Source organism: Sturnira hondurensis, unplaced genomic scaffold, assembly GCF_014824575.4.
Source record: "Sturnira hondurensis isolate 20B ecotype Veracruz unplaced genomic scaffold, ASM1482457v3 Scaffold0018399, whole genome shotgun sequence".
Classification (NCBI taxonomy): domain Eukaryota; kingdom Metazoa; phylum Chordata; class Mammalia; order Chiroptera; family Phyllostomidae; genus Sturnira; species Sturnira hondurensis.
This window is the reverse complement of record NW_028091030.1, coordinates 2,147,263-2,172,116: the sequence shown is the minus strand read 5'-3', so window position 1 is coordinate 2,172,116 and position 24,854 is coordinate 2,147,263. Positions and strand designations below refer to the sequence as shown.

General features: G+C 49.6%; 1 long non-coding RNA gene across 1 annotated transcript; it reads right to left on the bottom strand.

Annotated features, from left to right (window-relative positions):
* Nucleotides 1–22,588: 22,588 nt before the first annotated feature.
* LOC119002980 (uncharacterized) lies at nt 22,589–24,446 on the bottom strand. Its single transcript, XR_005069854.1, has 3 exons — nt 24,358–24,446; nt 23,586–23,679; nt 22,589–22,971 (listed from the first exon to the last, which is right to left on the bottom strand). It is a non-coding gene; the product is annotated as an uncharacterized LOC119002980 (long non-coding RNA).
* Between the last annotated feature and the right edge of the window lie 408 nt (nt 24,447–24,854).

Below are 24,854 nucleotides of genomic sequence, written 5' to 3'. Positions count from 1 at the left end.
AGCTCAAGGGCACCTTACCGAGTGGCAGGACAGGAAGACACTAGATGCCCGGGCTTGACTCCCCCGTCCAGTGCTCTGTCTGAGCCTCTGTGATATCTGCCTGTCCCACGGCACAGGGCAGGGTCCCAGAGAGGCAGGTGACAGAGCCGCTCCCTGGATCAGGTCTTGGGGGTACCGCCCCTGCTGCCAGCCACCCCTCCCAGTGCCCCAGCACTGGCCAACCTCCTCGAAGGCAGCCATGCCCAAATGCACTGCTCGGAACATGTCCCTGAAGGAGCCCTGGATCCCTGAGTGTGACCCCTGCCACCTGGGTATCAAAGACTATTGTCCTCAACTTCCCCCTCTCCTACGTACAGGGCCCGCGTGGGCAGCAGCCCTGCCTCTGCCCTTCCCCTCGGTGGGAAGTGCCTGAACCAGGAACTGAAAAAGTCAGGCCCCAGAAGGACTGAGCCACCTTCTGCAAGAGGCCCAGAGGAAACTGGGCCAAAGTCAAGAAACCAGTGGCCTGGAATCCCTCGTTTCTCCTACTGGGCCTCAGTGTCCCCATCTGTAAGTCGAGGAGTCCCATCTAGTCTGACAGAATGTATGTCTATAGATCCCTAAACTTCATAAAGGCCTGCCCTTCCTACTTATGAACTGTACTCCCCCGTTTGCCCTCATCACCTCTCCCTGGTGGGATTCCTGTGGCCTTGGGTGACATCCTGCCTCTGGTCCTGGTCCTCTCAAGCCCAACACCTTGCTGGAGCCAGAAAGCTCTATGTTTTGCTCTCTGCTTGTCTCTCTCTTGCTTTCAAACTTGGGATGGCTTCCTAGTGCCCCTGGGGAAAGTGTGTGGCAACACCCCATCTCCAGCACCTCTGCAAAGAGACTGTATGGAATTCTCTGACACCGAGGTCCCCAACCTTTTTGGCACCTGGGAGTGGGTTCAGGGAAGACAGTTTTTTCCATGGACTGGGACTGGGGGGAGATAGTTTCAGGATGATTCAAATGCATTACATCCAAGCTCACCTCCTGCTGTGCGGCCAGTTCCTACCAGGCCCAGAGGTTGGGGACCTCTGCTCTAACACACTCAAACTTGCTTGCTTCCCAGCCTTTGCTCTTGCTACCCATTTGGCCTAAAATGCCTTCTCCTATGATGAAATTTTGTACAACCTGCAGGACCTGCAGGACCTCACTGCTCCTCACCCACGTTTCCTTCCTGCCCCCCAGCAGTGCCCCAGTGGCAGAAGCCGCCCTGGTGTGGTGGTTTGTATGCAATGCGGCCAGTAATGCACACACCTTTGACCTCTGTGGATCTCATTATAGTGTCGACCATTTTACATTTGTTCTGATATTTAGCATTTTATTTTCAAAATAAAAAAAATTATTTATGCGTTCATTGGTTGATTCTTGTATGTACCCATACCTGGGATCAAACCCATGACCTTGGCATATTGGGATGAGGCTCTAACCAACTGAGCTACCTGGCCAGGGCCTATTTAGCATTTTCTTTAAAATATAAAAATAATGCCCTGGCTGGTGAGGCTCAGTGGATCGAGTGCTGGCTTGCAAAGCAAGGGATTGCTGGTTCGATTCCCATCTGGGGTCCCCAGTGGGTGAGAGGAAACCAACTGCACATTGATGTTTCCCTCCCTCTCCTCCTTGTTTCCTTCCCCTCTCTCCAAAATAAATAAATAAAAGTCTTTTAAGAAATAATACATGATCTTGTAACATATCCAAATGGTTTAGGAGTAAAAGTGAAGCCTCTTTCCCCCCACCCCAATCCACCACTCTTGGGGGGGTCACTGCTAACAGCTTCTTGAGTTACTTCACCACGTTCACATGCTTGTTCAGCACATGCAGATGTACCTGGGTTGACTTCCCTGGCCTGCGTGGTGGGCATCTAGGGCGTCCCCATTCTTTACTGCTGCAAACGACACTGCCACAGCTGCCTTCACGTGCAGAGGCCTCTGCAGGCAGAGCCTTAGAGACGGGGCTGCTAAATCACGGGGTTTGTGCACTGGAAATTTCAATGGGGCTGCCAAACTGTCTTCAGAAGAGGCCGAACTACTCATCCCTCCAGTAACACTCTTGTGTTGACGTTTAAATGTCTGTCCGGTCACCTGAGAACAGGCCCCAGGTCTTATTTATCACATTGTCCCTGGAACATAGTAGAAAATTAATTGGTTGCCAAGCCCCAGCCCTCTTCCCAAAGAAAAGTGGAAGCCCTTCTGCCCCTAAAAAGTCTGTGAAATCCACGGTGGGACCAGGAGAATATGACCCATTCCACTTGGCTCTCTGGACTGCAAAGAATCCTGAGGAGTCCTGGGTACTTCATTATAAGTGGGGAGCGTGCGGGGTTTGTCTTCAAAGCTTGCCTCAAGATCTGGGTTGCCATGGCAACTCTTGAGCAGGGCCGCCTTTTCCCTTTCCTCCATTTTGGGAGCCCCGGTTGCTATAACAACCATTGTTACACTCTTTTCCCCCCCAACCCTGCCACAAGGCCTCTGACTTCCCTGTGGGGGCGCTGCTGTTCTCAGGACTGGAGTCAACTTGATGTCACTGGACTCGTGCACCTTGGGATCCTCTTGAGAGGAGATCTGAGGGGAGCCACTCCTGGGGAGGCATGGTGGCAGAAAGCAGCATAGCTGCCATGAAGGGGCAAGGGCCCAGGTGAGGGGAGAGTGAGGGCCATGTTCCTTCCAAGCTCTGGTGGAAGGCAGATGTGCTCTCCACTCTACCACCGCTGCTGCACGTCTAAGCCCCGCTGGGTCACTGTCACCTGTTGGCAGAAAGGTGAAGTTCAGGGGTGTTTTGGGGGACCAACGAACTACAGGGGGCTGTGTGGCGGAGCAAGCTTCCTCAATGCTCCCACTTTCAGTGGCAGAGCAGATGGAGCAGACTCTAGTGACCTTGCCCTCCAGGGGTCTTCAGCCTTGGAGGAAGCAGGAGGCCTGGACCATGGAGGTCACTCACAGGGTCTACGAAAACCACGTTGCAGTTCATCGCAGTCCCCTTTAGAGTGCCCAGAATAGAGGCCTGGGGAGTGAAACTATGCATTTATTAATGTGAGGGAATACTCTGTGGCCAAATTACAGGAGGACATTTGATGATTCTGTTGACGCTTGGAAAGTATGGCAGAGAGAAAAAAAGCAGGACCCAAATTGCTATGTGGATATTGACTGACTACATAATACCAGTGTGGACTTCCCGGGGACTGGAACCGGCAGGAATGCAATATAAATGCAAATCCAGTTTCCCCATCCCTGCTGCTCCTTTCCCCGTCTCTCTGAACAGTCTTGTCACCTGCTCTGTTGCCCAAACCAGGAACTTGCAATTCAAACTAGACTCGCCCCTCTGCCCTCACGCCCCGTTCCTAATAGTCACAAGTTCCACAGGTCCCACCTTTGTATAGTTTTCACGTTTATTTCCTCTCACATGACAACTGCCATTGTTGCAGTTCACCTCTGCACCACTGCTCACGTGGCAGCCTTTGTTATTGTGCCAGCTGGTGGCTCTCCTCCCAGGTGTATTTGCTCCCTACCCTCTTAGCACACCTACCATGTCGCTCCCCACGTGGCAAATCTGGCCATGCAACTTGTGACCCTCATGCTCCTCACGTGCTCCAGAATCAAGGACAAACTTCTTGGCATGCTCAAGATCCGCTTCCTTAGCTCCCACCCAGCTGTTCCTCTCCCGAGCCTTGCTTCCAGCCACGTAAAACCACAGGCAGTTCCCTGTCATTTCTCTGGACCGCGAACCGCTCTTCCCTCTGCCGGGGACACCTCTGTCCGCCTCAGCTGCCTGGCCAACTCTTACCTACCTTTCAGATTTGACTCAGGACTTTACAAGATGGTGGAAGACAGGTGTTTCCAATTCATCCTCCTCCTGAAAACTGTATAGACGCCACCAGAAGCCTGAATTCTGTCTTTGATGGGAGTAGGAGACTTCTAGACGCCCTGATCTCAGTGTGTGGAGGGAGGAAAGATCCTAGAGGAAGGGCAAATGACTGAGCAGAGAGGAGGGAGGTTAAACCTCCAGACTGATGGGTGGGAAAGTACTGAAAAGGAGCAAGCTGATTTCCTTTCCAATTGACCCACAGAGGCCAGGGGTTGGGGGCACCAGGGAGAGAGATAGAGGCCGGGATGACAGAGGGGAGTAGTTTGAAAGTCAGTGTGAGGAGTAGGCAGACTTCCAAACGCTCACCTTCATCCAGGGCAGCCAGTGTCTGTCCCTTTCAGTCCCTTGAGAGACCAGAGACTCTTCTATCTGCACCCTGCCCCCAACCCCACAAGGAGACAGAAGTGTGTTTTCTCTCGAGGCACCAAACAGCCCACAGATGCTTAGTTTTAGGAGGATCCAGCAGATGAGCTGACAGGAGCACCTGATGGTTCCGCAGTGACGTTCTTCCAGTCGGCATGTCCAATTCAGGCATTTAAAGCCTCCAGGTGGCCTTGGGGGTGGCCTGTTCTTAGATGTGAGCACAAGGCCAAGGATCACTGACGTCTGCAGGAAGGTTTCCCTCCTTCTTCTCCGAGAGAGCTATGAACCAAGAGGAAATGGAGGTTACACACTGAGTGGGACATGAAGTCAGAGAAGCCATAATTGATATTCTAGTCTTAGATGAGAAAATATGGAGTGGAATAAAAGAAGAAATAATCAGAGGAGAAGAAAGAACTCTTGGAAGTAAAAACTACTAGCAAAAGATTAAAAAGTGTGCAGAATTGGAAGATGAAGTCAAAGAACTTTCTCTGGAAATATACGGGGGGAGGAGGGTGGTGGGGAAGAGATGGTCTAGAAAACAAACAGGAGAAAAAGCTTGAAAAATTACAGGATCACTTGAGGGGTTCTAATATTTAGTTCATAGGCATTCCAGAAATAGAGAAAGGAGGGAATTAAACTGTCAAAGAAACAACACAAGACAATTTTCTGGAACGAGAGAACATGAGTTTCCAGGTGTTGAGGTGCACTGAGTATCCAACCCAATGAGTGAAAAACTACCCGCATCCAAGCCCAGCGCGATGTGTCACGTGTGGAGATACAGGGCAGCTCTTTAAAGTTTCCGGAAAGGGATGGAGTGAGGATTCGGCGAGCGAGGCCCTCGCCTGGTGTGCACGACCGAAGGGGGCACCAAAACCTCAGTGATTGAGATAAAAAACAAATCAGTGCAGTAGTTTTAAAAATAAAAAAAATAATGCACAACAATCCATGATGAACAAAATAGCAACATTTAAAATAAAGACAGAATCTGATGGGGCTGGAAACCGAGTGAGGCCAATGAGGTTCCTGTCTTGACTGAAGACTGGTGTTTCACTTATCATGACTTTCATGCATCAATTTTTATTTTTCAAAATATGCATGAAGTGTCATGCATCGCGATCAGCCAGTCTGGGTGCCCCCTTACGTTCTGTGTTGGAGGTGAGTACCGCACTCACCCTGGTCCCAGCCCCTCACACAAAAGATCAAGGGGTCACAGCGGCACCAAACTTCTCTACAGCAGTGTTGGAAGTTCACAGACAATGGAACCAGTGCCTCTAAAAATTCTGACTGAAAATGTTTTACCTCCTAGCATCATTTTACACCAACCCAGCCCATCAATTAAGTATGAGGGTAAAAAAAATGTGCCAGACATATAACGTCTTAAAATAACTTGTCTTCCATGTACCTCTTCTTATGAAACTACTGAGGGATGTGCTCAGTGACAACCAGGAAGCCAAGAAGGAAGGTGCAGGATCCAGGAGACAGGAGGGAAGGGGGTTCCTTGGGCGACGGCTAAGGAGGACTCTGTGCCTTGGCCCAGCGGGCAGCCGGTCTGGACCAGCAGGAAGGCAGAAGGCTCCGGGGGGTCAGGGAGTTTGTCCCCAGGAAAGTAAGCGAGACTGACATGCTCAGTCCTGTGGAGAATTATACTGAGGGCATGGAAAGATTTAGTCAATTGTTTCTTCAAAAAACAAACCCAAGTTGATGAAAAATGAGGTAATTATTAACAGAAAAAACAAAAAGGAAAGGAAATAGGCCCAGAGTCTACCACTTGGCTTAGAAATAAAATCTATTTATGTGGTCTTCATAGTGAAGATGTAGAATAAGATTTTAAAAATACTGAGATACAAGTGTTTTGGAGGGATGGGAGAGGGGAGGAGGGAACGGACGGACACTTTGTCTACCAGACGGGGACGCTGGTCCACGTGGAGGACGCTGACTCAGATGTGTTACTTAGAAACAGGGAGGGAAGCGGCAGGAGAAAGAGCTTCGGGGGAACAAGGTGAGGAAGGCGGGTGAGGGAGGGAGAAAACAGATTGTGCTACAGTATTTTCAATTGTAAGCCTTTTAGCGCCTCTTGTCTTTTAAAAAGATTTACAAGTAATACTTTGATTAAAACAAAAACATTTAAAAAATAGTTTTGGTCCCATTTTTCCTCTGTGAAGTCTCCGGGACCACCCCAGGCATCCTGGCCCCTTCCCTCTGGGAGCCATGTGGGGCTGGCCCCCCCTGGAATGACATGGGGCAGGGGCTCGGGAAGGGCTCCTGGAGAATAAGTGGATGAGGTTTTTTTTTAATTGCTTAAATCAAGAAGAACAAAGAAAACTTTTGAAGAGGTTGAACTGGAAAAGTCATACTAGCAAAAGGGAGCTTTGTTTTGCATTGGCGGTCACAGGTGGTAATGACACATTTTTCCCCCTTTCACTTCAGAGGGTGGGGGGGCGTTGGTTGAGGTCACAGGGTGGATGGAAACAGGTTTGGGTTCAGAGAACCCACACCACCTCCACCATTCACTAGCCGAGAGTCTGAGGCAAGTGACTTCACCTCCTGCCACCTCAGTGTCCTCATCTGGACAGTGGGAGAATTATAGAGGCAAAAACCCTTTGTCGGGTCATTGTTAAGGATTAGGAGGGTACAGGTAGAGTGCCAAGGACACAGCAGGTACTGGTTAAATGGTGATGGCTTCGTCACACTGCAGGACACTCCCTGACGGCAGCTCTCCCCTGGACCCCGCTTCCTGAATTCCGGTCCTTACAGAACCCCCGGGAAGCTCCGACCTCTGCGTCAGACGCCGGGCACCCTGGGCTCTCTGTGGGCTGACTGTCTGTTAGCAGAGTGTTCGGAGCATCCACATAATTTCAGGGACATCTGAGTCATTCCGCTTTGGGAGCTGCACTGACACGGCTTCAGTGGCTTTGCCTGGTTTCTAAACAAAAGTTTGTTTAGGTGGGAAGAGCTTCACCGTGAGGTTTCCCTGATTTTCACACGACCTTTGAATGCTCCCGATTTGCAGTTCCCTTCTTTCTCTAATGAAAACTTGGACCGTCTTGGAACGCAGAAACTTAATCTGATGCTGTTGCCCTGTGTCTGTCCCAGCTTCCGCTCTCCATTTCATTGGCTCCAACTGTCTCCTGCCTCCCTCCCTGCTCCACGCCCCCACGCAGGGGCGCTGGGCCGCCATCCACCACTCCACAGGAAATGCTTGATTATAAATCACCAGGCACCTCCCAGGGGCCACATCAAGAGACCTTTCATAAGTTCCCTCTTCAGGCTGCAGTTAACCCCCTCTTAGAAATGTCCTCTACCTTGGCTTTGGGACACAAAAAGAAGTCTCCCGTTTGCTTATTATTTTTCAACTCATTTGTCTTCACTCTTGATTCTGCAATTATTCCCTAAGGTCCAGTCCTTTCTTTCCTTTCACTTCACTGCCTCATTCTCAGGACTTTAATGAGCTCCTTTACACAGACTGTTCCCTTGGCTCTCTCTCCACTCCATTCCTGTTTCTCCCTGGGGTCCTACTGCTGAGTCTCCAGGGTCCTCCTGGACATTTTCCCGAGCTGTCGTGAGGTGACCTCACCTCTAAGACAGACCCTGCCATCTGGCCCCAACCCCCATCATCTCACTTCCAAGTCTTGGTTAAAGGCTTTTGAAATCCTAGAGTCATTCTTTTCTTCTCTCTCCTTCTTTGCTTCCCACCAACTTTTCCCTCACTGTTACTTCTTGAGCCAGTGCTCTGCCCTAATCAGGGGGGTCTCCACACTGTCCCCAAACCTGTGGTCACTCCTCAGCTATGTCTGCACCATCTGGGAGGGCACAGTGTCACAGTCACATTTTTCTAAGACAGTGTTAGTGTTAGCCGATTACATACAGACTCCAAGGACAGTGCAAAGCATCCTATGTCCCCAAGGGTTCAGCCACTGTGAGTGAGGTTCATGGTCCATCCCTCTCCTTGGAGTCCTGGGTGCACCCTGCAGGGGAGGTGTGAGGTCCTTAAGAATTAAGGGACTAGCAAGAAACATGTATGAATGACTCATGGACATGGACAATGGAGCTGGAATTGACTGTGGGCCAGAGGGGTGGAATGAGTGGAAGGGGGAAAAAAGAAATTGGGACAACTGTAATAGGATGAAAAAAATAAAAAAAGAATAAGTAATTTTGAAAAAAATTAAATTCTGCAAATTCTTAGAGCATGTCTAACACAAATCAGTTATTCTCTCACTTCTGTGACGCATTATTATGCAAGCACTGTCTCTGCTTTTTTACTTAATCTTGCCAAGGACACTCTCTCCTCAGGGGTGGGGGCCTGCACACTCCATCTCGGCGCATCTCGTATTCATCCCCACCCGCGTCTCTGCAGCGGGCGTCACTGTGCAAGATCCACCCAGATGGGCTCCCGTCCACGTCTGCCATCTACTTTTCTCCCTTCTACATGTCACAGTGCAGAGGGTCTCTGGAGGGGATGGGGGTCTTAGCCCCTTTTTGTCATGGATCCCTACGGCGGTTTGATGAAACCTAAAAGTTTCTTCTCAGAAATAGAATTTTAAATACATTAAAAATACACAGGAAACATTATCACGTGGTGATTAAAATATTTAAAAACAAATGGAGATACCATAATATTATGCATGTTTATTAATATATTAAGTAATCACTATCATTTCAAAGTATTGATGAACATAAATGATACTATTGAGATACTTGCAATAGTGTGTGTGATAGGGAAATTTCTGTACGGCTACTTCATGACTTGTAGCCTGAATTTATAACAGAAGAGAAAGCTGTTTCAATCAGAGATTGGGAAACACAAAGATGTAATTTTTTGCTTCATCCAAGTTCACGGCCCCCCTGAATTCTGTCCCTGGATTCTATCAGTTCTTACTGTGGGCCCCAGTTAAGGACCTTCACCCCTGCTTCCCTCACAAAGCCCTCCTTGACTCCTACGCTTCTATTTGAGTTTTCCCTCATGCTGAACTCTCACAACATTCATTCTTTTATCAAGATTGCTTATGCTCATGCAAGTCATTGTACCTGACATTGGAGGTCCAGGTATTGATTAGTAATATCCAGTTTTGCAATCGATAGGAGAGATGGACATAGTCTCACCTGACTACTTCAAATGTAACTCCAAATGTAACTCCAAATGTAACAAGAACAGCTCGAGAGAGAACTTCAAACAAAGTCTGCCGTATCCAGAGGGGGCAGAAGTTAATAGTTCAACTTGGTGGTGAGTTTCAAGAGGAAGATGTCGTTGAGCTTGGCTTTGAGAAGGAGTAGGATATAAACAATTTATACATTGTTTAAACAGCTCTCGCTGTTTTTCTTTTTCCTTTGTCTGACTTGTCACAGGAAATATGAATTCCCAAGCAGGTAGGGTAGGGACCAGGTTTAAAGGTTTTCGTATTTCCCAGAGCCCATGACAGGATTGAACATGTGCACTCAGTGTGTGCTTGGTCAACTGATTAATAGTGTATGTTTTTTTTAAATTGTAAGTTTCTCTGGCAGTTAGTTATTGCTGTGCAACAAGCCACCCCAAACCCTAGTGGCTTTAAGAAACAATCTATTCTTTCTCTTGGGTCTCTGGGTTGTCCTGCTGATCTAGGCCAGGACTGGCCATCTTCAGTTGGTCTCTGTGGTCACTGGCAACTCATCCGAGGCTGGCTGCCCTAGGATGGCCTTGGCTGGGTGACCTGCCCTCTCCTGTGAGTCACAGGGCCATGCCCGGAGTCCATGGGGAGAACACTACTCTAGGGTGAGGCTGTGGGAGGCCTAAAAAATTTTGGCCATTAATGTAATCAGTCTACCACATCCATCCCAGTTAAACAATCAGCTTTAAACGCTGTGTGGACTGACATGATCTAAATCAATAAATAAAGGCATACACAAAGCAGTTAAGCATAGAGGAGCAATTTGTAAATTCAGCTAGTGACGTGACCTCTCCTGTGGCTCCAGCCCGAGTGCTTTAAGAATGTCGTCCCCAGAGACCAACCAGGCCACCGCTGCATTATTACTGTTTCACCAGCATGCAGACCCACTGAGCTGTCCTTTCGTGTTTGACATTTCATCAGTTCAGGGCCCTTCACGATTTCTCACAGCAGTGTTTTTTTTACCCCCGAGGACACCTGCAACAACCCACAACACACTTTCTTTGGTACTTGACTCTAAGTTGCTATAAATATCAGCCATTCTGTCAGCAGCTCAGGGTCACAGCTCAGGTTTCTTGAACCAATATCACTTGCCCCTTGCCCTGAGTTCTGTTTGGTAGAGGCAGCAGCCTTGTAGGCACAGTGAAGTGGAAAATACGGGTCAGAACACACGTTCCCTGAATAACTGAGGCAAAAGTGGATGTGTGTGCAGGGGTGGGGTAGGGTGGGGTGGCTGGGGCAGGGCAGATTTATCCACACAACTACTTTTATTCCCCCAGGCTTCGATGCAGGTGAAAGCCCAGTTTTAGGGAACGCCAGGGCAGGGTAGGGTGTGGCATGGGTGGTCACGTAGACCTGAAAGTGAGTCATGGCTCGCGCAGTCTCTGTGCTGTGAGACCTCGGGCAGGGGGCTCAAAGCTCTGAGCTACAATTTTCCCTTATCTGTGAAATGGAGCCATTTATATACCAATCTCTCAGTGTGAAGAGAGGGTTAAATTGAGAGCATTCAATAAGTGTCTGATGCTATTTCTTACATATTAAAAAATAATCCGAACACAGTTACCAGTGGTAGGAACCTAGTTCTCTGTCAGTGTGAGGAAGAGCACCTAGGAGGCCCGCCTTCTAATTGATCCCAGTCCTGTGGCTAGTTAGAGGGCCATGTAAGTCTCAGTTTCCTCATCTGAGTAGAACAATTGACATTGTCCTGCCCTGAATTCACAGCCTTGTTTTGACAGTCTAATGGCATATTGTACAGGGAGTGCTTTTGCAAAAACCATTTAAAATCCCCTTGAATACATTCGAGGTAATGCTACAGTTACTGGCCCCTCCCACATGAGATTCCGTGCAGTGCCTACTCCGCACCCAGCGCTGGGCCCTGCCCCCCGGCGTTAATGGCGGTGCTGGAGAGAAATTAAAATGACAAGAGTGTTCCCTTCCAGATGTTGTTGCTACAGGCTCAAGGTGCTCTTTTAACTGGGACATCAGGCTCTCTTAAAATAGACGAATATTCTAGAAACATGACATCGTGTGCCTGATTCATCGCTTCGACTGGCCGCTGACTCATTCTCTTCTTGATAGTTTCTTCAACAGTAATTTTAATTACACCACTTGTTTTTTTTCCCTTGACTTACTCTCTTTTTACAATTCTTGTTTATTATCTCAGTGATTGGCCTGTCTCACCTGAGACTTGCGTGAACTTTCTGGACTAAGGTTTCTAATGCACCTTTATTAATGTGAAATCCTGCCCCCACCCCTGCTGTGTACTTAAACTATGTCAGCAGAAGGAATAACCATGTCTTTGCTAGGGTCTCACGGAGCTCATCTTACTGCCTGCTCCAGGCACCCTGTGAAGCAGATATGATCCAGTTTAAAAAATGCAGGAAGAGATGCTCCGAGAAGGGGTCATAACTTGCCCAAGGTCAGTGCAGTTGTCCCAAGGCTTCACCCTGCCCTACACTCACACCTTCTGCCGTGCTTTCTGCAATGTCCTCCTTCTCTGACTTTTGGGCTTGGCCAGGTCACTTGCTCCGGCCAGTGGAATAATGGCAAATGTGACGTAAGCAAAAGCTTGAGAAGTCCTTGTGCAATCAGTCTGGTCTGCTGTCCTTCTTGTACCTGTGCCATGGCCATTAGGACATGACTGGGCTGGCCTAATGGGGACTGAGGGACAAGTGGAGCAGAGCTGAGTCACCCCAATTGTCCCAGCTGAGACAGCTTAGATCACTCAATGGCTAACCAGACCCTGGGCGCGTTAGGGAGCCCAGCCATTGTCATCTGCAGAATCTGCAAAGCCACCTTGCTCACCACCCCAGAAGCCTGAGCTGCAAACGCTACTGGTGTCTGCCGCCCTGGCTCTGCAGTGCTGTCCCGCGCCACACTCCCGTGGCGCCCGGAGCAGGCAGATCGGTGCAGGGAGAGCAGCTGTCTGGGATGGGTAGGCCCGGGCTTTCATTCCAGCTCTGCGATTTGGAATGCGTTCTCTTCGGGACTAGATTAGGGACTAAATTTTTTTATCTTTAAAATGAGATCATCATAATTCCCTCATAGGGTTGCCAGGAAGACTAAACACAGGGAGGAATAAACAAAGGTCTTGGGACGCTGTGTGGATCAGAGAGGACGTTCAAAAAGTGGTGACTGCTCCCAACAATGCTTGAAAACAAAGGACTATGGGGCTATGGGCCCCGACCGACCAGACCGAGGACGTGCCAGTGTGAAGTCAGTACCTCTCCCATCTGCTCAGAGGTGAACCTGAAGGCCAGGTGGCTGGGTTCTGTCCTTCCGTTGAATGGCAGCTTCCCCGAATCCTTCATTGTGGTATATGGAGCAACAATCGGCCTTTAAAAAAAAGAAAGTAATATTGCCCTGGCTAGTGTGGCTCAATGGATTGAGCACAGGCCTATGAATGAAAGGTCACTAGTTCAAGTCCCAGTCAAGACACATGCCTGGGTAGTAGGCCAGGTCCCCAGCTGGGGTGGGTGTGAGAGGCAACCACACATTGATGTTTCTCTCTTTCTCTCTGCCTTCCCCTCTCTCTAAAAAAAAAAATAAATGTAATATTTAAAAAAGTAATATTGCTTAGATTGAGGGGGATTAAAAAGGCCAAATCCAGGTTCCTTTTGGGCCAGAGGTGTAGCATGTCTATGGCAGTGAGTGCAGACAGGGACGTTGCTTTTGCCTTGGGTGCGTGTTGGGTTCATCTCAAGGCCACCAAAACACCGTTGGGTGTGGTGGCCGGGAGGCCTGAACGCTTGCCCTGCCACCTCTTCCTCTGTCTTCCTGCCTGAGCATGCTGTTCTTCTGACAGACCACTTAGGAATGTGACTATTCCTCTGGGGGGTTTTGTTTTGTCACTTGGTCTTCTTTTCTGGGCCCTTTCTATCCCTCTGAAGCCATTGTCTTCCTGACATGATAAATGTACTCAGGTGAGCCTCTGGCTAATTATCTCAAGGGGGAAGGAGAAATCACATGAACCCAAAGATGCAATACAAGGCAATTCACTCTGTAAGATCTAAAAAGGTGTGAGATGCTGTTTGAAAATGGAAAGAACAATGCATATACCTGAATGATTTTCTTTCTGAACAGAATGATTTTGGGATGCTTTCTTAAAAATTCAGCTCTTTCCCTCTCTTCCTCTCCACTCCTGCTCTGATAGCTCACTTCTCTTTCCCCTCTCTGACGGTGACGACAGTTCGATACACTGGGCTCTTCCTCTGAGTTAGTGTGTGTGACCTTGGATCCATCGCATGGGGCATCTGAGCTTCAGTTTCTTACTAGTAAATTTCTATATTTCTATGAAGCTCTCTTTATAGACTTTTTAAAAGAATACAAAACCATAATGTATTATTTCTTAGTTCTGTTATAGATTGGGCTTAGTCGGGGGTGGATTCTTTCTCAGAATCTCTCGCAGGGTTGCGTCAGATGATGGGTGGGACTGAAAGCTTGAAGGGTTGTGTCAGGTGATGTACCCTGAAGGCTCGACAGGGCTGGCTGTCCCAGACGGCCCACGCTCAGGCCAGCAGTTAGCTGGGGCTTGGCTGGGCCTGTCAAGTGGACTGCCTAGACAGGGCTTCCCGTGTGCTACCGGGTTCTCGTGGTGTGGGACTGGGTTCCGGGAGTGAACGTCCCATGGCGAGGTGTTCCCGGATGCCCACATGGGAGCTGCAAGGTTCCTTATGACTTAGACTTGGAGGTACCAGGACATCACTTTTGCTACATGATTAGGTTTCTTGTAATGCTAAAATTTAATAATTTCATGACCTGGTTCTCCTGTGCTCTGTTACTGAATCAGATACAAGTTTGAGAAGCTGAGCAGACAGCCAGCTGGGCCTGAGCACAGAGGGTTTGTCTCATGCTAAAGAGGGGAAAATAGGGTGTATGCGTCATCTTAATGATCTGGGAAGGGAGCTCAGGCTAGACTGTCATCTCCCAGCGCCTGCTGCGTTCTTTCTGTGGCCACCCCTGGGCTCTGATCTCTGCCCCTCACTCTACCCTGCCACCGTCCCCCCGCCCTAGTAGGATTATGACCTAGGCATGTATTAGGCATGTGAGGGTGAGAAAAACAAGATAGAGTTTCTACTTTCTATATAGATGAGAAGATAAGCCACAGGGAGAGGAAAATCACTGTGCACAACAGTGAGTGAGTGCTGAATGGGTGTCACAGTTGCAGAGTGCTAAAGGCACTTAGAGGAAGGAAAGGTGGGGTAAAGAAGTCTTCCTGGAGGAGGTGACCCTTGGTCTGAATTTGGAAAGCTGAGTGTGAATTACCCAAGAAGAAGTGGGAAGGATACGTCGGGAAGAGGGACCCGTCTGAGGAAGGCACGAGCAGTGTTGTGTCAGGGAACAGCAACTCGGTGGGGTAATGCAGTTGAAGAGAGAGGTGGGAGGAGGGTGGCGGTGGGAGGAGAGGAGGAGGTAGGAGAGGGGCAGGAGATGTAGGCAGGACCCAGGGCCAAGCATGGCCTTGGCGGACAGGCAACACCACCTCCATTTTTATGGCCAGGGGTACAAAAGCTCAGGAAGCTAAAGGGACTTGACTAAGGTCACATGGCTTATAAGTGGCCAAGTTGGGATTTGAACCCAGGGCTCTGTGAATTCTCAGTCCCATCCCTCTTCCACCATAGCCACCTTGTCTAACTTTAGTTGCTGCCACTGGGTTTCCCAGCACCCTCCCTCACTTCCCTGAGGCTCCTGGCAAACGAAGGGTATTGCTTTTCTGCATGATTTATTGTGATGACTTCAATTAAACCATCTTGCTGTCGTGTGCTGGATCAGTGAGCAGCTCCAGGGAATCGATGAGCAGGGCTGGCTACCAGGGAAGCAGGTCTCCTCCTCTTGTCCCTGCCAGTCCCAGGGCTGAGGTCCTGTCCCCACGCTCAGGGGGCACTCAACAGGGGGACGTAGGGGCCAAGAACAGGGAGCAGGTCTCAAAGAGACAAGGAAGCAGGTGTCTATTACCTTCAGACGCAGGAGGTGAATAGCCTGCCATTGGGCGCTCATCCTCCCTGGCCCTGCCCACTGCTGCCCCTGCCCTGCCTTCCTCTGGTTCATTTGGATTTGTAGCTGCACCTCCAGGATGATGGGCCATCCCCTTTTGGCTGTCTTCAGTACACAGTGAACATTGACCCCAAGGTACAGGGGCAAATGGCCTTGTACTAACTTGCTAGCTGACCTTGGGCAAGTTGCCTCCTCTCTCTGAGACTTCTGGGGAAAACAGCGAGGTGGAAATTGAAATCTACTAGGTTGTCATTCTCCATTTGTCCCTCTGATTTAGGGTGTCCCCTTCTTCACCCTGCTCTGTGCCTCAGGAGGGTGATGACCCCTGTGAGAAGAATCAATGGGTGCCCTTGACAGTTGGCTTCAGTTTGGTTTGGCCAGTGGGAGACATTGGTGGGAGACTGCAGGGTGGGAGGAGAGCGAGGTTGGAGTACTTCTCCTGCGTGACTTCTCTGTGGTGTTTGCAGGGGTTGTGGAAGTGCCCTTGGCCTGGCCACAGCTCCTGCCAAGCAGCCCTACCAGTCTGTCCCAGCCCTCACTGGGCTCCAGCAGCCCTCCTTCCTCCCTTTAACCCTTTGGGCAGGGCGGGTGTTTGTAGTCTTCATTCCTGGCTTCTTTAATCGTGCTTGTCTCTCTGTAAATAGTCTGTCCTCATTAAAGTCTCTTCAGTGGGGCCTATGTGAGTGGGTTCTGCTTCCTGCTGGGACCCTGATGCATCCTCTGAAGGCTCCTTGAAGCTTCAACGGATAGGCCGACTCTCAGGGCCCCCAGCTTGGGTTACCCTGCCACAGAGAGCATTCAAGCCAAGGAACCCCAGCTCCTCAGCAGCTTTTCCTTCTCTTCCTCTAGTTCCCCCACCCCGAGTTGTAGCTTATATCCCCATTACCCACCTGTATCACGGTGTGACTCACGTACAGCAAACTGCACCCACTGAGAGCACCACTGAGTCCGTGTCCACCCTATTGCCTGGGTCTGCTGTAACAGCTTCCTAATTGGTCTCCAGTCTTCCTTCCCGTCCCTCCACATCCACATGTCTCAGAGCATGTCACTCTCCTGCTCAAAAGCCATGGCTGGCACTCCTGTGCCTTGAGATCAAAGCCCAGACTCCTTAGAGTGACCCATGGGGTCCTGAGGGGCTGCACTGCCATGAAGCTGCCCACTGCCCACGGAGGCTCAGCTACCATGAACGACTTGAGTCACTCCCTCCAAGCTCCCTGCCTTTGCACAAGCTGTCGCCAGATCTAAAGTCCCATGTACCCTCTCTTCCATTCCCTCAGCATCCCTCTGTACCTCTTTGGCCTTGAGCTTCAAGCTGAAGCATGAGCTTCTTGCTGAAGCAAGCTGAAGCATGATTCCTCCCTGACCGTGCTCACAATGCACAGAGCCCCTCCTCTGGGCTTCCTGGCCATTGGGTGGGTATTTCTGTTATTGTACTTACCCTGAAATGTAAAACATGTCTCTCTCTCTTATACGAGTGTGAGCAGCTTTAAGTTAGAGTCTGTCTTCCATCTCTGTACCCCTAGTCATGGGCCCTCTACATGGTGCACCATGCATTCATCCACTCCACAGAGATTTATTGAGAGCCTGCTATCTCTACGGCAAGCACTCCTCCAGTATGGGGTTACGGGATTGTACAGACAGGTGTTCTAGTTACTCAGCTGCTCTCTCCTAGGTCCCCATCCACCTTTTACACTCTGCTTGTGGTGCTGGGTGGGGATGCTACAAACGACTTTGTGCTTTGTGGTGGCACTCCCTGTTTTCACCAGCAGTGGTTCTAGAAGGAGACTGGAAGGCTGGAGGAGTAAGGAGGGGCCTGCTTCTCTCTTTCTGCTAGCTGTGTCCTGTTGGGGTTGCCTCAGCAATGGCCCTTGGGCCTGGTAGCGGCCGGTTTGGGCCTCCAGCCGCCTTCACTCCTCCCAGAGCTGCCTCCTGGGCCTCCTCTGAGGTGAGCAGCTGCTGGATGGTGCCCTGTCGGGGCCTGGGTCTCCACTCCATGGGCTCCTCCTCTAGTTCCCAGAGTCTCACAGCTCTGCTGTGTGCTGTGGTTCTTACCTTTGTCTTACTTTGGTGCTCCCTAAAATGTGTGTCTTCTTCTAGTATGTTTTAAATGAATTTTATTAAATTATCACTGTGGAAATATCCAGCGCAATTCTCGTTTTCCTGATGGGGCGCTGCCTGATGATGTACCAGGGAAGGTGTCTGGTCTTGTGGACCTCAAGTTCAAGTTGGGGAAGATAGACAAGATAGGAAGATAGACAGAGAGCCTGGTAATGAAAAGTGCTCTGGTGGAAAGTAAGGCAAGGTAATGGGTAGAGCCTGGACCACTTTAGACTGGGTAGTCAGGGCAGGTCTCTCCAAGAAGGTGGCACTTCAGCAGAGAAAGAAATGGTAAGTTTTCACCCATGCAAAGAGCTTGGGGAGAATATTCTAGAGAAAGGGGCCAGCCAGTGCAAAGGCCTATGGGGGGAGTTGGCTTGTTGAATTCAAGGGTCAGGAGGAATGGGGGGTGGAGCAGGGAGCGTGCTGCAGAGGATGAGGGTGGACAAGGCAGGGTGAGGCTCAATTGTTGGGGCCTCCTTAGCCATCCCGGGGTGTCCAGCCTGTGGCCCCTGGGACACATCCAGGCCAGGATGGCTGTGAATGCAGCCCAACACAAAATTCTAAATTTACTTAAACCATTATGAGATTTTTTTTGTGATTATGTGTCACAATGTATTTAATATGTGGCCCAAGAGCCCTTCTTCTTTCAGTGTGGCCCGGAGACACCAAAAGGTTGGGCTCCCCTGGGTGTCATTTAGTTCTGAATGCGTTGGAAAGCCTTTGGAAATGACGAAACCTGACTTGCAGCTTAGAAAGGTCTCTCTGGCTGCCGCACGGTAGATGACCTGCAGTATGCAAGAGCGGGAGTGCGGTTCTCCCCAGGGCAGCAGGTCGGCATCTTGCAGGAATGAGGAGACTGAGCCCGGAGAGCTTGCCGGACTTGTCCTAGGTCACCCAGTTTTGGGCTTCAGGTCCCCAGGTCAGTGCTCCTTGGCCACTGTCCAGTCTCTAAGCGAGGCAAACCTGACTGCATCCCAGGCAAAGCGTCTTGGCCTAGTGGAGGAGGGAGGAGGAACCGCCTCGGGCAGCCAAACATGGGCCCTTGACAAATGCTCCTGCTTCACGAAATGTCTGGTGGTGCCCAGCTTCTGGTTTATTTGGGTCATGCCATCCTGGTCAGTCATAAGAAGAGGTGGGGACCATGGGGAGTGACAGTGGCTAGAAAGAAAGACAAGGCTCCTTAGGGATTTCTTTAGATGCTGACATGAAAGACAGTCCCCAAGTTTCCTGCTCTCTTTTCCTCTTCCAGTCCATTAGCAAATGCTTTCCAGGGGTGTCCAACCTTTTGGTGTCTCTGGGCCACACTGGAAGAAGGGTTGCTTTGGGCCCCGCATTAAATACACAATCACTAATGAAAACTGACGAGCAAAAAAATAAAGGTTTTAAGTAAATTTATGATCTTGTGTTGGGACGCATTCATAGCCCCCCTGGGCCACATGCAGCCCGTGGACCGAGGGTTGGACACCCCTGCTAGACTCTCCCTCATACCGTTTCCTGCTCTGACCACTTTTCTCTAGGGCCCCCAGGAAGCGCCATTTCCATTTTATCCCAAAGGGTACCTCCCACAGCCACTACAACGTGAAGGATGCCCCCTGGAATTGTGCAGAAGTTCTGCTTCTCTCCATCTCCACTGCTGCCACCGTACTCCAGCCACCACCCTGTCGCTCACCTGATTTATTGGAGCTGAGACCTAGATCTCACGCCAGGGAAGACCCTGGTCAGGAGGGACTTCACAACTAGAGCGAAGGATTCTGTGGGGCTTGGGAGTTACTGTAAACAGGCAGAGGGGGCATTTTGGGTAGAAGGGAGGGTTCTCCTTTTCAGTAGAGGTGGGAGTAAGAAAAAATATTTCCATATGCTTCAGGCAATAGGTCTGGGCTTTATTGAAAGAATTCTTCCTTTTGTGGATAATAGAGCCTGGCATTTGGGGGGATGGGAGGAAAAATGGCTGCATGAGTCCCCGGAGTGCTACTGGGTGATTTTAGCATTTTCCTCCACAACTAGGAAAGAGAGGAGGATGGAAGACGATGGACCAAGCTAAGACATCCCTCCATGCTTGGCAGCTGGACAGGCATGAGCTTTGGGAGCCCACAGAGCCTTGGGCCCCCTTCTAAACTTGCTTCGTGTTCTGATGGGCTTTCTCTGCCTGCCTCAGTTTGCTTCTCTCACGGATTGACCACGATCGTCCACCCCAGTCAGATCCCTGTCCTGTGTGACCGGTTCAGTCCCCCCACCAGCCACAGTGACACCTGGGATTGTCTGAGTTCTGAAAGGTCCAGCCAGCCAGCTTTTTACCACCACCAGATTCTTCCTCATTAAACAAATGAATCACAATCCTAATTAATTTGAGCAACAGAATTTATGTAACTACTCCCAGCAGGATGTCTGCTCTCAGTCGGTAGCAAGATTAATTCCTCTCTCTGGGAAATTCCAGCCGTGCTGGTCAATAAACCTTAATGATGACTGAAATCTCCCATCTGTCTCTGCTCAGGGCAAGTAACCCCTGCTAATCAGACACCCAGTGGGTTTGATGCAGCACCCCAGACATGAGAGGACGAGGGCAAAACCTCCCAGCCTAGATGGGTCCTGAGCTATGTGGAACACACAGTAGGTGTTCAATTAAGGACAGGGGCCACCCATTCTAGGGATGTTCTGAATCACTTAAAACCCACAGGAAGTGTTCAGTTTCTGTTTCCAAAATGAAAAGATATTGTGTGTGGCTCAGATCCTTATGTAAAATGGTCTCAAGCTGCTGAACTGTAACTAAGCCCCTCTGGCTTTTTCCATCCTTTACTCCCTCTACTTCCCACGACTGTGCCCGGTTCAGTCATACACTGTTTTAAACTTTCTGGACTCAGAGACTTGGCTCTTGTTGTTCCCTGCCCTTGAATTGTCCCAGCCCTCTCTCTCCAGAACAGGCCCCATGCCGGCTGCAGGGGAGGGAAGGGTACCGAAGTGGAAAGCGTTCTGGAATTAGTTCTAATTCTGGCTCTGCCGCTTACTCATTGTACTTCACCTCTCTGTTCTTAACCTTTTCCTTGTACCTAAACCACACGAGGTTCTTTGAAAGATTAAATAAGAAAAATGGAGAAAATATGTCTCACAGTGTCTGCTTCATTTAATTAGTAACAGGCAGCGTTTTAGACAACGGGATGCAGTGATGTTCAAGACAAGATTCCAGCTCCTAAGAAATATAATTTCTAGGAGACAATAAGAAATAAAGCAAATACATAATTTTGGTTATGGATCAGTGCTCAGAGAAAATAGAAAAAATGTTATGGAAAGTGACTAGGGAGAGGGACTCTTTGAGGAGATGCCATTTGTTTTGAGGCCCGAGTGACAGGAGCAGACCATATGAAAATGGGGGGGCATGGCATCCCAGGAAGGGGGACAGCGATTCCAAAGTACCTGAGGTGTGGTCGATCCATGGGCTGTGTTTTGTAGGACGGAGGGATTTGCCCAGTTACCCAGCTGGGATGTGCCAGGCACAGGCTCTGAACCCAGGTCTTTTGCCCGTAAGTGTGGAGTACTTGGCATGACGAGGGCATGGAGGTGGAAGAGGACGGAGAAGTGGACGCAGTTGAGGGCGGAGCACACTGTCCTGCCCCCACCAGAGCCTTGTCTGCCTGACGATTTAGTTGCAGGATTGTGGGGTCCTGGCTCCCACGAGGGCCTTCCAACACCACCAGCCCAAGTTGTCGTGCTGGGGATCACCAGCCCTGAAACTCCCTCAACGAGTCAGTTCTAGTCCCTTCTTCATTTATCACAGGGAAGGACCAACCACTTTTACAATTTGGACTTTTTTCTTCTGATGATAATACGCGTGTGTGGCAGAAAATAAACAACGTGTAACAAGATAAAATCAGCCATAATTTCAAAGTTTTCTGGACTTTTTTGGAGTTTATCTTTCTGGCAAGGCCCTGTGCTCACAGATACCTTCCACGGTTAGGGACACCCAGCCCGTGCAGCTTTGGAACATGCTGTTTTACTTGTGTCAGGAAAAAAATGTCTTTGAATGTACTGGGCTGGCCAGAAAGTCTGTTCAGTTTTTTTCTATAACATAAGACACATTTTTTCCATTTTCACCAATAATTAACAGTGATTTGGATATTTTGAGAATGTCTGCTATCTCCTGCATGGTATAAGGTCGATTGTTCTCAATGTCACGATTTGATCGCTATCAACTTCAACTGCTCTACCCGGGTGGAGCGTCGTCCAGTGAGAAATCTCCTGCATATAACTTTGTAACCACATTTGGCACATTTGATCAGTCAGGGCACCTTCTTCATACACTGTACAGTAATGCATTTTTGTGTTTTTACCTCTCTAGGAATAATAAAGCATACTATGTCAAAAATATTGCATATTTCCTTCCATCTTTAATACTACACTGGTTACACAAAAATTCACCAAATTCGGTAAGTTTTCTAAATGCACACTGATATGACAGCTGTCACAATACGATCTCACGTAATTGTTTCCAATGAAGTTAAAGACAGCTAAGAGCTACTAGAGCCATTGTATGGAAAACACCAAACGAAGTTTTTAGCCAGCTCAATATTTTTATTTTAAGTATATTTTATTGATTATGCTATTACAGTTGTCCCAATTTTTCTCCCTTTGCCCTTCTCCGCTGGGTATTCCTCGTCCCCCCAGCAATCCCCCTTTTAGTTCATGTCCATGGGTCATGCGTGTAAGTTCTTTAACAGCTGCACAATCACTACACACTAAAACACAAATGGAGTATTTTAGGGCTTTTATTATAACACAGGCATCCTTTTTACCTGTAAGTCTCTGTTACGTGATGTGCCAGGAGAGTAGAGGAAATGAGGCCCACCCGAGTGCTATGTCCTGTGCTCAGGGAAACCATTTTCTCAGTTACGGGGAGGGGGCACTTGCGCTCCCAAACCCCCTGCCCGTGAGTGTGTGGTGTGGTTCAGGATTGCTCTCAACTGAGAAATGGACACAGGTGCACTTTACCCTCATTCTCAGCCTCCTCCTGTCATTTTGTTCCTAGGAAGGATGCAACGGGGAAAATGAGGAAGAAGAGTGAATGCAATGTAACATTGTACATTTGAAACAGATACTTAAATAATACTTTTGACACAGGAGTATTATTTAACAATTTTTTTATTAAGTAATAATTTGGCAGCCAGGTTAGATATGATCAGGGCCTGCTCAGTATGCCAGAGTCTAAGGTGACTATGTTTTGCTTCTGTAGAGGCCTCCCATGGTGGGGTTGGGGGACGTGGGGCACGGGAGGCAGGAGTCAGTGGTACTGATCATCGGGGATGTTGGGTTAGAGTCGGGGGTGTCCCTCTATAGTAGGCCTGAAGAACAAACCCAGTACCAAGGGGATGTCTGAGGGTGGTGGGGGCAAGGTTTCCTCCTGCTAGAACAGGAAGTGGGGGGTCAGCCTCCTATGTTGAGTTCTCAGGTCAAGGCTCCTCCTCCTGACTACTGCCATCTTCACCTCTTCTACGGGTTTCTGTTTGGCCTCAGAAAACAAAAGGGAAAAAAGTCAAACCAGAGAGAAAGACACAGGAAAAAATATAGTAAGGAGAGTATAGGCGAAAGTGAGAAAAACAAAACAAAGGAAGAAAAAAACAGCTGTAGGGGAGGCTGATGGTTTGAAAAGTAGAATCTTTCTGGAAGAAGTGCAAGCAGCAGCAGACATGTTGGGTCTGGACAAACTTATTACACCTGTACAGCTGACAACCTCTAACTCAGAGGAGCAGATGTCAGGTGCTCAGACACCCCATGAGCGGGAGAAACGGCGCTGCCAACTCTACTCACTGCAGACCATCCCTCTAGAGCAGTTTGGTGCCCTCTTGCAGAAAAGCAATTTCCCAAAGTTTCTGGAAGCTGATTACTTCCCAGTGGAGCAGACAATGAAGAGCTTGGGCCAGGGAACAGCCAGCCCTTCCTGAGTATGCCATGAGGCCCCTGGAATTTCTAGGGGAGGGGATGAAAAATGGGAATTGGAGTGGCCTGAGCTAGAGTCAGCAGGTGGGAAGAGGGAAGGGCTGGAGAGAAGGATTTGGGGAAAAGAGGAGGGAGGAGGAGGCAGGGACGAGGAGAGGGAGTTGCCCCCTCCTTACCCACACTCACCTTTCGTTGCTGAGCAGTTATTCTGCCTTCCATCCAGGCTGTGGGAAAGGACATTCTGGATCCATTGAAGAAGCCCATCGGTCATTGTCAGCTTCTGCAGGTGGTGTTGGTTAGGAAAATAGAGAAACCAGCAAATTCAAGGCTCATTCAATACTGCGGGTACAGATTCTTGTTCAACTTGGTGAGACAGAGCTTTTCAAAAGGACCCTTTACAGGGAACCACAGGACAGGAACAACCTATACATGGGGTTGGAGGAGACTCTTCACTCTAATCTCCACAGGCTTCATTTCTTCCGAGTCCACACTCAGAGGCTCCGCTGGGAGGCAGTTGTGCCCCACGCCCCCTCCCCGTCTTGGTCCTAAAGTTCTCGCCAGGGTAGAGGGCACCCCTCCTTTCTTCTGAGCACCCCCTTGGCTCTGGATGGTGGAAGTGCTTCTTGGCGTTCCCCTGAACTGGCTGGGCTCTCCCTTTCTTGAGACATGATGTCCTCCAAAATAATGTAAAGAAAAGGAGGTTGAGAGATTATGGGGAACCAACCTCCTCCTTTTGAAAAAGCAACTGGAGCCCAAGACAAGGGGGAGGCTGACCGGAGGTCGGGAGGGAACTGCCAGGGTGGGGCAGAGTCCAGCCAGTGCACTCTTCCTAATTTTGCCGCTGTTGCTAACCCCTAACACTCAGGTGATGCTCACCCTCCCCCCTTTCCTCCTCCAAGGCCCTCAGCAGTGTGCAGGTGGGTCTAGGCTGACTCGACTGTCCCCTCCCCACGCCCACCTGCGGGGATGTATAGGACCCAGAGGTGAGAGAAGTAGGTAAAGGGAGCAGAGCCACCTCCGCATTGAGCTCAAATAGCCAGGAAAACGTTGGCCTGCCCTCGACTTTAGTGGAGGTGCTGCTGCTCATTGGCCCAGCAGAGGTGATTGACAGGCCAGTAGCCCAATGAACGACGAGCCTTAGAAACCAACCAGCAGTTACCAACCTATCGTCTCATCGCGAGACCCTGGAGTAACGGTTTGGGCAACGTCCGTTCAGCAGCAGTTTCAGTCAGATCCAGGGTCGTCTTAGGAGAGGGTGGGAGCCAGTTCTCTCTCTCACAGAAGGAGCGTGGGGGGTCTAAAAGTTCAAAATGAATCCCCCCAAAGTCTATGGGACTATTATACTGAATGAATGACTTAATGAAAGAGGTGGCTTGGTTTGTTAAGAAGTTGGTGGGAAAACGGGGGCCGGAGGGGGGAAAGGTGACGAGGCGTGGGGGCCGAGGGCTGAGGCGG